The following is a 15430-nucleotide window of genomic DNA, read 5'->3' as shown; positions in this document are numbered from 1 at the left end:
TTATTACGAGTACAGCAATCTGCCGCTAGGCATCGCAGGATTCGCAGCACTCTCACGGTAAAAGTAGAAATACAGCTTTCATAAAGACCAGCGACTTGGTGATCGTCAAAATTCAACGAACCCAAGAAGTGGGGATAGTGTTAAATGGTTATGTTTTGCTTCGGTACTACAGTTGTCGTTATAATTCGAAAAGATCTGATAAAGTGCCACGTAGATGTTATTCTATGTCACTGTGCATTCTCATAAAATCCTGACACATGATAGTAACCGAAATGAATTATTTCATTCAAATTGCCTTGCACATCATGCTATGATATAAGCAATAAGAATATCGATTTGAATCATTTATTCTTCAAAGCCCAAAAATTCATCATTTTAAAGGCATGAAATGTATGAATTTTGGGTTATCGAGTAAACCCCTCCCTATTTCGACCAAAAAATGTCACTTAACTTCTACGTTGCTCGAATATTTTTAGGATCGTGAATCATCTGGTATCCGGTTTCTCGTTCGGAATGAGCAATGAATAGTAATTATGGAACTGAGCCTGAATAGCCATTCAGTTGCCTCGGCAATGCGATGAGCGCTTCAAAATGCCGTATTGAACAATGAAATAAAAGTGCTGCATCGTTGAACGTGCGAGTGTCACGAAATTGTAGTAAATTGAAAAACGCGGAGCTCCACTCCGGTTTTGTTTGGCTTGATTAAGCGGTTCTTCGGTTGTTGGTTCTTTCTAAACGCATTCTTATTTTTAGCTCGTGTATATAATTACTCCGAAGAATATTCTCTCATTGCTGTCAGTCAGGGCGAAATATTATACAACTCAGAATTACGTAAGACGTTTGCCCAATTGTCACGATGCCAAGTATCAGATAATTTATTTACTTGTTCTTTCTTCCCCTGCCTTCAGGGACGCAAACAAAGCGTTGACGTTAATTAAACACCACTTTTACAGAACTGAAGGAAATTTGAAAGTTATGAATTTCAACTAGAAACTCGAAGCAATTACTGTATAGTAGACTGGGCCAAAAAAATTGACTATTTTTTTTTTTTTGAAAAATATATTGAGAATATCATTCAGTATGGCAAAAAAAAAAATCTCATGAAATTTGAAGCCCTTAATATTAACTTTAAGAGGTCTATCGTCGCTATTTTTGATTTTTAGTAATAATTTGATGTTTTACGTCAGAACTGTCGAAATATTGAAGTGAAAAAATTTATGTTCACTTATCCCTTTATAAAATTAAATTCCCTACAAAAAAGGTCTGATTATAGATTTTTGTCAGACAAGCCGTTTCCGAGTAATTAAGTTTAATAAATTGATATAATTTCTCGATTTGAAACTTTGAAATTTCAATTTTTTCTTCAATTTTAATTGAGAATAACTTTTGAAAAATTAAATTGAGGCAAAAATATTAACAGATCTTTTTTGTAGAACATTAAATTTCCTTTAAGAATCTGTCATGATCTTTTTTATACATTCATTGATTCGTTAGTCACAAAATTACAAATTAAAAAAGTCAAATCGAGAAATTATATCAATTTATTAAGCTTAATTACTCGGAAACGGCTTGTCTGACAAAAATCTATAATCAGACCTTTTTTGTAGGGAATTTAATTTTATAAAGGGATAAGTGAACATAAATTTTTTCACTTCAATATTTCGACAGTTCTGACGTAAAACATCAAATTATTACTAAAAATCAAAAATAGCGATGATAGACCTCTTAAAGTTAATATTAAGGGCTTAAAATTTCATGAAATTTTTTTTTTTTGCCATACTGAATGATATTCTCAATATATTTTTCAAAAAAAAAATAGTCAATTTTTTTGGCCCAGTCTACTTTATAGTATCATTTCTATGATACAGAAAACTCACTGTGCATTTGTCCGATTCAAAATCTGACAAAATATACATTTTTGATACGAAAATAAAGAAAAAAACGTATCGATACTAACATCTTTCTAGTTATATTGGCGATTCAACTTTCTTCGTTTCAATTTACAGGATAAGAATATCAAGTATTTCAACCTAGTTGTAGATTTAGGAAAAGGAATTTTCATAAAAAGGATAACAGATTTTGTACAGATGAAATTCTTCACACAGTCATGGAATCTAATTACAAATATGTCGAATCTTACGATGACTACGAACTTTAAAATCGAAGGTGAACAGTACCAGCCGAACAAATTTTTAGATTTAACTATTTTTTACTCATGGGGTTCCAATGGTAAAAGCCCAACTTACCCACAAAATACTGTCTATGATAGAAAAAAAAGATAAACTGGATTTTGAATTTGCACAATCATCATGAGGGTAAATTTCACTGATAAAATCAAGAATAGTTCGTGCAAATATTTGGCTAAAAATATAACAGTACCAAATTTCACCTCTTCTCTTTGATCAAGCACCTTCTGACGTTTTAATCAAAGATATGCATGCGGCAATCTTATTTGTCTGCCAACATTATCACGAAACAGGCCGATAAATTTTTGTGTCATCACCTGATTCCCTGCAGCTCTGAAACATTAAGACATTGAACAGGATTGAATCAACGTCCCTGATATGTAATAGAATTGAAAAAACCCTGAGTTTAATCATTTTCAAACGTATAAGTATAAACACCCTTTTACCAATTGTAAATATCTTAGCTAATGTCACTCGAACTTGCTCAAATTCATTTCTCTCACACGGTAGGATATGATTTTTTCATTCGCATTCACTATCATTGAAGCAAACAACACTCTTGGAGATTTTTCGTGCCTCGTCCTAACTTTTTTATTCAGACAGTCTAGTTGATTATTCCTTAACGCAAGCGCCATTGCTGCATCGAAGGCGTATCTAATTACAATGCGCCGCAAACTCGTGATTTCTGGTTGGATGAAAGTTTCGCGATATCGTGTAAATACATCGTATGCTGTGTCGATGACATTGTACAGATGATATACCGTATGCAATTAATGCGATTGCCTTATCTTCTCAGCGCCAAAGCACATGACTATGACGCGATGCGTTTTATCGTCTCCCAAACTAAATAACAACCTTATTTTTCATACATCATAAGACAAGTATCACGAGTCGGTCTTATGCCGGATCCGTCATTGATTACAATACATCAACCAGACAACTAATCAGCACTTTAAATAGACGACTAGCAACCTATGGCTACTCGGTTTTATCTCACCATGCTGGTTATCGGATCGAACTCTGCGCTCATTCCTAGGCTAATCGATTGCTGAGACAAGCTAATTGTCGTTGTATTGGATTTTAATCTGCACGACATGTGATCACTGCAATTTTGCTGTGCCAACTGGTTTTGCATTGAAATGAAGGCTGACTCATATCGATATCGTTCTGTTTATTCAAATGTTATCGGTACGATTTTTTGCATATTTTACAAAAATATTAGGTGAAATCTAAAAGAAATTCGGGGGGAATAAGAATTTCCAAAGAAAAAGGTACAATCAATATCCATCGGTCATTATGTAATCTCTATATGTTGTATATTTAAGAGGTTACTCACCCGTATAACCCAAATAAAATTACACACGCATTCATATTACAACGAATAATATTTATTAACAAATAATAGGCTTCTACGGTTCTTCATATTACGCGTCCCATTGCGATCTGACGCTGATTGGCGTCGGTCATAAAAGTTTGGTTATGTAGAGAGGACCTCTCATACACATACGTGTCTAACTTGTCCATCGGACCTTAGTCTATCTATTTTGCATTCAGGTTACAACATGTATTAGTGATTTTGTGCAAAAAAAAACATCAACGGTTCAACCAGAAGTAAAAAATTTTTATGAAGAAGAATCTTAGGTTTATTTTTATTATCAGATATATGACGAATGATTTTCAAACACAGAATGTCTGCGGAAGTAGAGAGAAAATAGAAAAAAATGTTGAACAGATTTTGGGTGAAATTGATTAAAAAAATGTATATATCTAGTCTTGAGATTCAGTAATTACATGAAAAATTCTAAGCAGTTTAATCACGAGAGAGAAAAATTTCCACCCAAGTGTGAAATGCGTGCCTTAACTCCCAATCGACCCCTTGACGGAAGTCCAAAGTCGTAAATGTACACTTGCAACGTGATCGCGTCTTCGAGAAGTTGGCAGTAGTTTTGCATCGTCTGGGTAAGACGCCCTGCACAAGACAACAAGTTGTACGTGCGTTTGGTCTCGCATACCTTTCGGGACGTGGATCGGACCGAGTGTTTTTCCTACATGCGGTTACGGGTGCTGATTAAGGACGAACGGACGTTGAAGTCCGAATGAAAGGTTAAGGAAAGGGGGAAAACCGCGTAAAAAATCTCTGCCAACGTCATATGCAATAATGGCAAACATTAGTGAAGGAATATGTTTACCGTGCGATAGAAATGAATCATAGCCAAGGGGCCGTTCGCTCGGGTAAGTCATAAATGCAACAGTTGGAAATCAAGTTATTAATCAAACGAAATTTACTGTGACTGGAATGTCCTTTGAAACCTGGAGGAAGCAAGCACCGTGACTGAAATCATTGAAAATCATGTTAAGAAATGGCGCAGCAGGCTTTGGTAATCATGGAAATCGTTACGGGTCTTGCGGTTAACGTCAAATGATTTCAATTCATTATCATTCGACTGGTTTATATCTTATCATGTACTTTCGTTGATTTTCAGGTTACCAAATGATTTCTATTGATTCCAAACGTTTTCACAGCGTTCTAGGTTATTTCTAATGTATTTTTGTTTTTTTTATCATTTGCTGTGATACTATCCAATTTGGAAATTATGGAAAATCGCCTAGAAGGCTCAAGAATAATTGGAAGTCAGGAGTAGGATTGGAAATCTATAGAAATTGCTGGAAATCAATCTTAAGAACGTTCTTCATTCTTGGGAACGTGTTAATTATAAAATCGTTTCTGAACTTGCCGATATCTCCTATGATATTCGAATTCGCTTAAAAACAATTTTATTCCATGGTAGGAATTTCATTTCGTTTGTGAGCACCTTCATTGTCACAAATAATGTTGCTGGAGGTTTTTCCAACGGATATCCTCTTATCCTAACTTTTGATTCAGATGATACAGTACAGCCGATTCATCATTTAGCTAGACGAACGAACAATTCGATATTCAGTCAATCGTGGACTGGGAATTGATTTGCGAAAACATTTTGACGGTGAAATAGGTCAGCTGTTCCAACTAGTTTTTCAAAAGGCTGTTTGTAAATCGAGTTTTATAATTTGCATTCAATAAATTTTACTACTTAAACAATTTCACCTCGTAGTGACCTGAAATTCAATAAAAACTCATTTCTTTCGAAGTTGGTGTTTGTCGTTTTTGTATTTTTTTTTCCTGCCCCATTCAGCGATGCGAAAATATTAAGTATGCAAGCATTTAAGGAGAATAATAGCAAGATAAACCTCGAAAAACTTTTCTTGATTTGACAAACTTACATATAGCCCATTCCACGTCAACTTGACCAATAATTTTCCCTCGCCATTTTTGATTCGCCTCGGAATTTTTTTATTCGATCAATTTCAAAAAAGCATTTTTGAATTTTTTCAGATTTTTTCCTACAAACGTTAATTTTTTTATGATTATTGAAACCTATCGAAAACTTCTCGAAAATCCTTTGTTCAATTCTAAATCTTTTGACGCGAGAATACAGAATTTTCCGTAATTGTTTGCGATTTTGAGAAAAATGTGTTTTATTTGTTCATAATGTTTAAAGTGCGAAAAAAATCGAAAAAAATCGGCACATAATAGGCCGATGTCAGAATGATCGGAATGAATGATAAACTATAAAAGATTTTTAAAAAATGCCAATTTGAATGATCATAAAAAATTAACTGTTTTAGGAAAAGATTTGAAAAAATTCAGGAGTGCTTTTTTGAGATCGGAAAATTGTATAAGCTCCTGAAACAAGTCAAAAATGGTTAAAGAAAATCATTGGTCGAGTTGACATGGAATGCCCCATATCCTTCATCGTTTCGATCACAATTTTTTCATGACGCTAATTTATTTTTCACGATTCGTTTTCCTCTGTTTGAAATTGGAACGAAGATTATACTGTCTTTCATAGTCACCACTTTGATAACGTAATAACATCCCGCATCAGCTGTTCGCGAAGATATTGGCTTTGACTGTACATGTAACAGACATGTACCCACAGATAATGTCAATGACCGATTCGTCATTTTCAGTAACGATTTTCAGGGTTGCCATCCTACATGAAAACCCTGGAACAGTCGGATCGCGTCAAGCTCATTAAAAATTAAAAACAAGAACGCGCGCAGCCTTGACCCGACTGCATTATCTTTCACCGCGATGAGAAGCGTTCCAACCTCCCAGGCGAAAATATTACCATATATATTGTCTCCTCTCACGATGAAATTCGACATTCTACAAGTTTCATACGTTTATAGATTTTTGAAGCATTCGATCAAGCCCTGTATAAATACGATCGATCGGACAGCCGAAATATAGATATACGGTAATACATCATAATTACGTAGATAGCACAAAAGAGCGCGTGTCGATCGCTCGCTCGGTCGATAATAACGTAATCACTTCTTCACAAAATGGCGATGAGACAAAACAACTATGCTAGGAGGAGTCATTAATTTTAAGCCTGAAGAGGGTTGGGAGCTGACCGACCGAAACATCGTAAAAAAATTTAAATATACTGTCAATTATTGACCAATTTCGACGATATAATGGATTCATTTAGATACTAACGTAACGCGGTAGTGCGGTATATTAAATTTCGGAAACAATCCGTTAGCTGCGTGACATATGATGTGATAGGGATGTCAGAAGTGCCAAAAAGAATCGATATTTTTTTTAAATATCAATATCGATTTTAATACATCGAAAAACTATATCGATATATCGGTAATATTTTTTAAAAATAGTTATCTCAAGTTTTATAAAAACAATATCGTTAGAATAATATTATTTTTTAATAAATCGATTAAATAATAACATTAATTCAGTCAAACCCATATTTGTCCGACAGAGACACAATAAGAATTGCCAGTCAGATACTCGTCAAAAAATTATTCTGTTAATGAGTCTGACCGCATGGCGATTATTTTGAGCTTGATGTGAGAAAATTTGTACGACGAAGAACAGCATACTTCGTGGGATACATTTTTATTCCAATAGTCACGAAATAATATGCAATGTGACGGCGACAAGAGGTAAGATTAGAGAGTACCAAAATATGAATTATTATTAGTTCTCATACGAACGAAACGAACAAAGACCATGCTGACACAGGTAATAGAATAAAAGCTGTAGGGCCTTCTGCGGTAGCTCGGTTGTCTTCCATACCATTCAAAAAGTAGTTTCATCGCATCGACCTAACCTCAATGCTTAATTATGAATATATTCAGAGAGCGGTGATGAAAATATTCTAATTCTTAATCGTGAGTGTGGAAAATTCGACAGCTTCCTCGCACTGTAGATTTGATGAAGTGTTTAACCTCATTGGCGTTAGTTTAGAAAAATATGTTAAATGTACAGAATATGACAACTCTGGAACTCTGGTATGATTTTGATGATAACTTAATTAGATATGTACACTTGGGGACAATGAATCTGAGACGGCTAATTTTTTACACTAGACAGTTATGTTGGCAACACAGAGAAACCTACAGCGCCATAGTCGGCTGAGCGTGAAACAAACTCAATCTGAATAAACATGACATAACTCATGACCGTCGAATCTAACCTTATAATACCGCGGGGATAATGACTTGTTGGATTAACACGTCATTTTCGACGATTCGACGGTCCTGGGTTGTGTTATGTTTATTGAGATTGAGTTTGTTTCGCGCTCGGCCGACTATGGCGCTGTAGGTTTCTCCATGTTGCCAACATAACCGTCTAGTGTAAAAAATTAGGGTTCTCAGATTCATTATCCCCAAGTGTACGTCATGTGGCGAATGCATTTCACTGCCTTACTGTCATTTGGCATGGTGTGAAATCTAACTCGGCGATGAAAGTGCTGCTTGAAAGACAGCTTAAACTACGGACGAGAGATCGTACAATCGTATGTAATGTGCCCATAAGCTTTTAGATACACATGTACTCGACCGGGCTCAACGGTTGGCAAGCAAGTATCAAATCTATCCCTGTTATTCCTTAAATTTCTGTTCATTCATTTATGATCGTATGGGATCGAAACTTTTGTGCTACACACTGCAAGCTATAAAGTTGGCAAATAATTATTTGAACACTGTTCATGGTTTCATATATTCTTCGGGTCCTGACTTTGAGTATAAGCATGTGTAAAATGTATAATGCTCTGTTTTACGTAATCTATTTTTCTGTCTATCCTGAACATTAAATTATTGTATATTTTCGACACTAAAAGCTTCGACTAAATCAGAATTGATACGACGTGCACATGGGCAGCTAGTTTTTTCAATTATGAACGACCAAAAGTAGAATCAAACAGCAGCATCAAGGCGCCATTTACTTGAGGAAATAGTTAAAAATCACTGAACATCTGTGAAATTCGAGATGTACTTAAATATGGATTATTACTCAGAAATCAGCATTATGCCGAACATCTTCTAGCGTTCAGGAACCACTTGGAGATTAGTGGAATTCAAACTACATATTTCCTAATATTGGAAATCACCAGAAAATCACTTGTGAATAGTTGATGATTTCAAAGCGAATATCCTCTTCGACTTTCATCCTCGAATCTGTCCACAGATTTCTTTGTGCAACTTTATGAAATTTTTACACATTCAAAATTCAAGTCGAGTCTTTTGGCAAAAATTATAGTGATACCAATTTAACAATATTGGTCAATATTGGTCACTGCGAGATAAAAGTTCACAAGATGCAAGATAATTCTTAGATGTTTACTCTCGATGTTGTGTAGCCTTCAAAGATCAAATTTTGTGCTATGTGAAATTTGCCAACCAAATTTTTTATTTCATAGTGCCTGATTCAGAAACGAGATTTATTTGGATTTCCGATCGATTAACTTCAATCAAAAACTCAATACAATGCAAATAAGCTTGATTGATAGAAACTTCAAGTATATGAAGCAAGATACGTTGCATTGTCTGCCTGATAAAGTTGAATAAACAAAGTGTATCCTGCTAATTGTAATTGATGTTCCGTAACTCAAGGCACATAAAGCTTCGAACAAGTAAAGTCAGCAATATGAATCTCAGCACAAATTTATAAATTTCAAAAAAAGAACCGCTTTGATACAATATAAAAAATCTAACTGGCCACAGTGCTGATGTCATTTTTTTGACACGAATTCAATTCGTATGGTATAATGAAAGAAAGTGATGCTTATGTGTTTCACAGTCATAGGTTCAGAACTAAATAAAAATATACAAATCAGTGATAATTATTAGATTACATACTTTAAACTGGTTTGACGAACAGTGAAGCTCTCGATGAGGCTATACGCAGAGTTAGTAGTCTTGCAAATCCTAAGTTTATGCTCTTGTAATTGCGTTAACTTGGTTTAACAATCTGTAGCACTTTCGAACCAACTAGATGCAGCGATGAAACCGGCTTAAAATAACCAATTTTAGTCTAAAACAATTCTCTCCATTCCGAAATTATCAATGTCTGTCAAAAATGGTTTGTACATAAAAATGATTAACAAGTAAATTTGTACACAAAGTAGTGATATCCCAACAAAAAGTACCTCTGGTACAGAAACCATTCATCAAGTATATTAAAAATGTGTTTTCATCCGTTATCAAAAAAGATTAAAATCACATAATACCGCCAAGTACATGTCTGTTAATTCACAATAAAAGCATGATTGAAACTTGACCCTTCGCATCCACATCTCTCTGGAACCATCGTGCTGCCACACTGGGGTCAGATTGAGCTTACACTTATCCAACTACAAATGATAATTAAATATAAATAAATAACGAAATAACTCATATATCGATGAAAATCCAGAATAAAATCCAACTAGTAAGTAGTATTTGGTGGGCCTTTTTGGAAAAATACCTAGAGAAATAAATAAAATTCTATCATTATTGTGTCATGTATGGATCGTGCCTTGAAAGAGGCGCGCAGAGTACGACTTACTAATTTCATTTTTCTTCTAAATGTTCATCAATATATGAGTTGTTTTGTTTTTTATACGTACTTGATTATCATTTATAGTTGGATAAGCTTAGAGTCAGTCTGACCCCAGTGTGGCATCAGTGTCATTCCAGAGAGATGTGGATGCGAAGGGTCAAGTTTCAATCATGCTTTTATTGTGAATTAACAGACATGTACTTGGCGGTATTATGTGATTTCAATCTTTTTTGATAACGGATGAAAACACATTTTTAATATACTTGATGAAAGGTTTCTGTACCAGAGGTACTTTTTGGGGGGATATCACTACTTTGTGTACAAATTTACTTGTTAATCATTTTTATGTACAAACTATTTGTGATAGACATTGATAATTTCGAAATGCAGGGAATTGTTTTAGACTAAAATTGGTTGTTTTAAGACGGTTTCATCGCTGCATCTAGTTGGTTCGAAAGTGCTACAAATTGTTAAACTAAGTTTACTCGATTACAAGAGCATAAACTTAGGATTTGCAAGACTACTAACTCTGCGTCTAGCCTCATCAAGAGCTCCACTGTTCGTCAAACCAATTTAAAGTAGTCTAATGATTATCACTAATCTGTATATTTTTACCGAGTTCTGAACCTATGACTATGAAACACATGCAAAAAACCAGAAGTACTTTTTGAGGCAATTATCGTTTTATTTTAAGAAATCACGGAATTGGTGCGGATATCTGATTTAACTAAAATTTAAAGCTCAAACTAATATATCATTCCTAATATTAAAGTTTCAGTGAAATACTTGCATATCTGTGTAGGTAACATTCGTGATTCATTTTTGAAAGATAAATTCAACTACAAATAAATTATAAAGATTTTATAATAAATTAACTATAATGTACAATGATCGATTAAATTTTTTCGATCACCACTTTAATTTTTAGAAGTATCTAAAAAATTACATCAATTTTGGATTTGTAGACGTGATCAAAATTACGCTTTTTTTTGTCCTTAAATGTCACCCACAAAAATCGCCGGCCCTTTTTACCAGTTGGCACAATATCAATTGGGCTGTACTGTCGTGTCCAGAGAATCGACCGTCGAACTGAGCTCGTCGTCGGATTTGTTATAGTGTCAAACGCGTCTCTGATTTTTCTCGTTCTAAACAACCGCACGCGCTTCATTACGTTTCGTTTTATTTATAGATTTATTGGCAAACAGCGTCGTGGACATTCTATATTTGAATACGCGGTGAAGGACAAGGGTGACCATTAAAACCGTCATTCGAATAACTTGGCATCACCAGTCCGCAGATTCCGTAAGTTCTGAGGTGTCGGAGAAAAAACCTTTTGAAAACAAGAAAAACTAGCCGGCTGAATAAAAAAAAAACGTTTCGAAATGAATTACACCTAAATAAACAACAGTGAATTATATTAAGATCATTTAGTACTTCTATCATTACCGACGGAGCAAATTCACCCTTTTTTTTTCCTATACTAAATAAACAAACGATCAAAAAGGGTTCAAATTTCGACGGTGTATCGGTCGGTAAAAGTAGGAATACTATATGACGTTAAATTGAAAATGAAAGGTCGTGTTTCCAAATTCAAGAAAGGTTTGTGGAAAATTTTGAGAGCTATAAATGATGTATCAAGTTATACGGCTACAACCATTTTATAACCACCAGTGAACTGATATTCGGAAATTTTTTTTTAAATCTTCATCAAATATTTCACATTTCTTCCTAATTTAGAATATACGAAATGATTATTGGACAGTTGAAAAATTCCTCATCTGGTAACTGGAATTAGTGAGGCTCTTATTGTTGGATATACTCTGGGATCGTCTCCACCCGATACTTGACTTTTCACCCAGCTTTAACCGAACTCGATGAAGCCAGTTTCTCGGGACTCAGGATACATTTTCTGCATACATACGCATACGCACATTTTGGAAAATGTTTAAAAAAATCTTTGTGAGAGTAACGAAACGTGCTTCCACGGTCAATAAAAAAATTTTCGAAGCTATGTGACCACAATGACAAATAAAATAAGGACTCCGTTTTACCGTCGTGTATGAAAAGGAGATACGCACTTTTACTTTTTTTTGCAAAACCGAGATCGTCGCATCAACGTAGCTTATCAATTAATATAGTTGGTATCTAACCCGCATAGCGTACGGAAATCCGTGATTATATAATAATGATTATACAAGTGAATGCCGTCATGTTGTACAAAGTATTAAAGCAAGTTTTCGGGAGAGAGAGAGAGAGAGAGAGAGAGAGAGAGAGAGTATATTTTTCACAATCTCACTTTCTAATCACAAATTGGAAAACTGCAAGAACGGATTTTCAGAGAAATTGGAAAAATTGTTGGAATCGATCGAAATTAATCATTCTAAAATGGAGTGGCAAATATCTGGTTTTAACCGAAAATTAATATCTCCAATGCAACCTTATCACAAAGATTCAAAAAATATTTACGTTTTTCTATAAATAGGCCTAAATTAATTTTCTATATTAAGACTGAGATATCTCAATACAGCGCCTGGAAATTACTGATATTTTGCAGTGATTTTTCTGAACAACTGAGAAACTGTCAGAAATTTGTTCCATGAATTGATATGAATTTCCAAAATTTTCTGAGAATAGCTCTCACCAGAAAAGAAAACTAAATTCATAGTAAGTATGCTCTCGTTTGACATTTTTTTTTAATCAACTAGAACAATTATCCCTAGAATAAATTTAAAGTTTCGTAAATACAGCTATGGGGGAAAAAATTAGTTCAACCCTGCGTTGGGGAAACGAAACTGGCTCGTGTCGAAACGGCTTCTGAAAATTACAGCTCAACGTAAACGGAAAAATTCTTTGACGAGCACAATCGGTTTACATGCCAGTCATTAATAGCGATTAACGAAACACGCCTGCCGGACAGAGCGAAGTATAATTCGATGGCAAGGTCGGAGTGTCTTGAATATCAATTAACCTCCAGGAATCACAAGTAGTCACAATCAAACAGCAGCTGATTGTGAGCGAAATAACATCGCGTCTCGGAATTTGGCCGAATAACTTCACATCTCGATTTAACATGCTGGTTAACTATTATAAATTGATTTTACGATTTAATATTTCTGAATAATAAATCGTAACTCATTATCGTGGCGCATAATTACCGTGTGTATTACCTTTAAGATATTCGATGATTTCGATGTATTGTGGATTATATTACATATAGTTATGAACAGTTACAGAATTTGTTTTTTTGTCACGGTTTCATTCACCAACAGTCTGAGTTTCATCTACTAGTGATGGCCGCTAAGGTAAAAAATAATCGAACATGACTGGATTGAATTGGTAAAACTTAATTGATTAAACGAATATTTAGTATTTTTTGAAACGTTGCATTTCAAACCAATATTTCGTAAATTTCAGTATGCAGTCTTAATAGAGGAAGAGTTTTTTTGATAATTTACCGTTTCATTCAAAGTATTTTGCAATTTCAGGTGAAAATATTCATCTATCTTTGACTTGTTACATCAAATAGGTACTCAGTGAGTAAGGCAATATTAATAATTGATACGTTAATCACGTGAGTTGATATTTTATTGCATCGTTCATAGGAGTAAAAAACAAAAACCGATTGTGAGGAAAAATAATCGAGTCGGTTGATTAATCGAGTTTGAAAAATAATCGATTATACTCGAATAGTCGGGAAAAAATAAGCGATTATTTTTGGTCATTCTTTCCGCCTAGCATAACTCCATGCAATTTCAGAATACATAACGTTGATTATGTTGAATACTAACGAGATGGATCTTTGGAGGTTGTACGATGCACATGACCGTCTTAGTTATGCATAAATATATATACACATGTATCGCATTCAAGGAACGAGTCATTGAATATTGTTTCAAAGCTAACGATAAGTTAACAGAGAGTGCAATTTCTATTAACCAGCGTAACGAAATTCATTTGATTTTTTTACACCGTACGTATTTTAGTCGTCTTTACTGCCAAGTAGTATTTACTCATTTTGGTATCCAAGTCTCTGTAGCTTTTTCTTACCAAACTTTGTGAAGAATTATTCAAATCGATTTAAATTTCTTTCAAGCATTTGTTTGGGAATGTTTGTTTGTAAAAATATGTCTAATGTTTTTATGATTTTGCATAAAGTCTCTGTTCTTCAAAAATTGTCTCTTACTCGGGTTTTCACATATACGTTACTCTGAAGAATCTGACACTTCATAAATTTTCGGTGGGATTTTTTTTCTCTAGGTGGTTTTGTCTATTTTTTCTGGAAAAATTCTTGTCTCTCATGAATTGTTTGAAATGTTTCGACGCACTTTCAACTTCTGTGCGTAAATTTAAGATTGGACAAATGAATGTTCAACAGGCATAGATTGGCAGAAAGTTATAGCTCGCTGATCGATTTTTAATTCGATAGGAAGAAATATCACTTGAAATCTTAAAAAAATCTGAATCTTAAGAGAATAATGAAATTTCATCGAAGCGTCAATCTAGTATAATTGCAAAGTGTATCGTATAAAAGAAATCTGTTTAAATCGCTGAACAAATATGTCAACACAAACGAGGACCTAAGATATTGCCAAGATTAGCGATAAATCAACATTTCTGTCTCCGTGAATTACCGCTAAGTGCTGGAAAAATACGTAAACTGAAAATAAGATTCATGGCCAATATCTCTTGGCCTTTTGTTGTGCCGTTTGCCATCGGCGCAAGACGCGCACGTGTTTCTTCTGCATCTCGGATCGCAGAAGGGTCTGCAATTCGTCGTTATCACGATACATACCCAGAAGTCGAGGAGAAAAATAAACTGTTTTCATCTCTCAGCAGCAGCTGTCCCTCATTGTCCTAATTAAGCAGTTATTTACGAATAACAGCCTTTCGTGTGTCGGCATTATTCACTCATTAGAGACTCGCAAGGCGCTAATTTGCCGGTTTCGGAATGTTCGAAAGGCTTTCACGAGCGATTCGGCTCGTCGATTTCGGCGTTTAATATTGAGGTCATACGGTAGTGATACCTTTACCGACCGAGCAAACTCACGCTTTTTCTTACAATATTGAAGAAACAAAGGTACGGAAAGGATTTTTGATTTTCACGGTGCATCGCTCCTTTGCAGCGGAATCGAGGAAAGTTGCTCATATCCCGAGAATCGTGAAAAAAAATATGCACCGTCGAAATTTAAACACTTACCGTTCGTGAAAAATGGGGAATTTACTCGATCGGTAATGGTAGGAGTACTACATCACCTTAACGCGGACCGGAATTGCATACCTACGCGATTTCGACATTCGGAATTGGCGTGCAGTCGTTTAGTCGAACGACATTTGAATCGGAGGTGCAGACTCCGAT

The 15430-nt window shown here is 34.8% G+C and overlaps 2 protein-coding genes across 2 annotated transcripts in view; one reads left to right on the top strand and one right to left on the bottom strand.

Annotated features, from left to right (window-relative positions):
* Positions 1–15430, bottom strand: part of LOC124214746 (facilitated trehalose transporter Tret1-2 homolog) — a 51823-nt gene that overhangs the window by 30665 nt on the left and 5728 nt on the right. The window lies entirely within an intron of this gene.
* Positions 4124–15430, top strand: part of ninaB (neither inactivation nor afterpotential B) — a 60200-nt gene continuing 48893 nt past the window's right edge. Inside the window, exon 1 of the mRNA XM_046617353.2 lies at positions 4124–4418. The gene's annotated coding sequence lies outside the window, so the exon portion shown is untranslated. The remainder of the gene's footprint in view (positions 4419–15430) is intronic.

This window comes from Neodiprion pinetum, chromosome 3 (genome assembly GCF_021155775.2).
Source record: "Neodiprion pinetum isolate iyNeoPine1 chromosome 3, iyNeoPine1.2, whole genome shotgun sequence".
Taxonomy (NCBI): Eukaryota; Metazoa; Arthropoda; class Insecta; order Hymenoptera; family Diprionidae; genus Neodiprion; species Neodiprion pinetum.
Note: the sequence above shows the minus strand (reverse complement) of the source record. Positions and strands in the feature narration are given on the sequence as shown.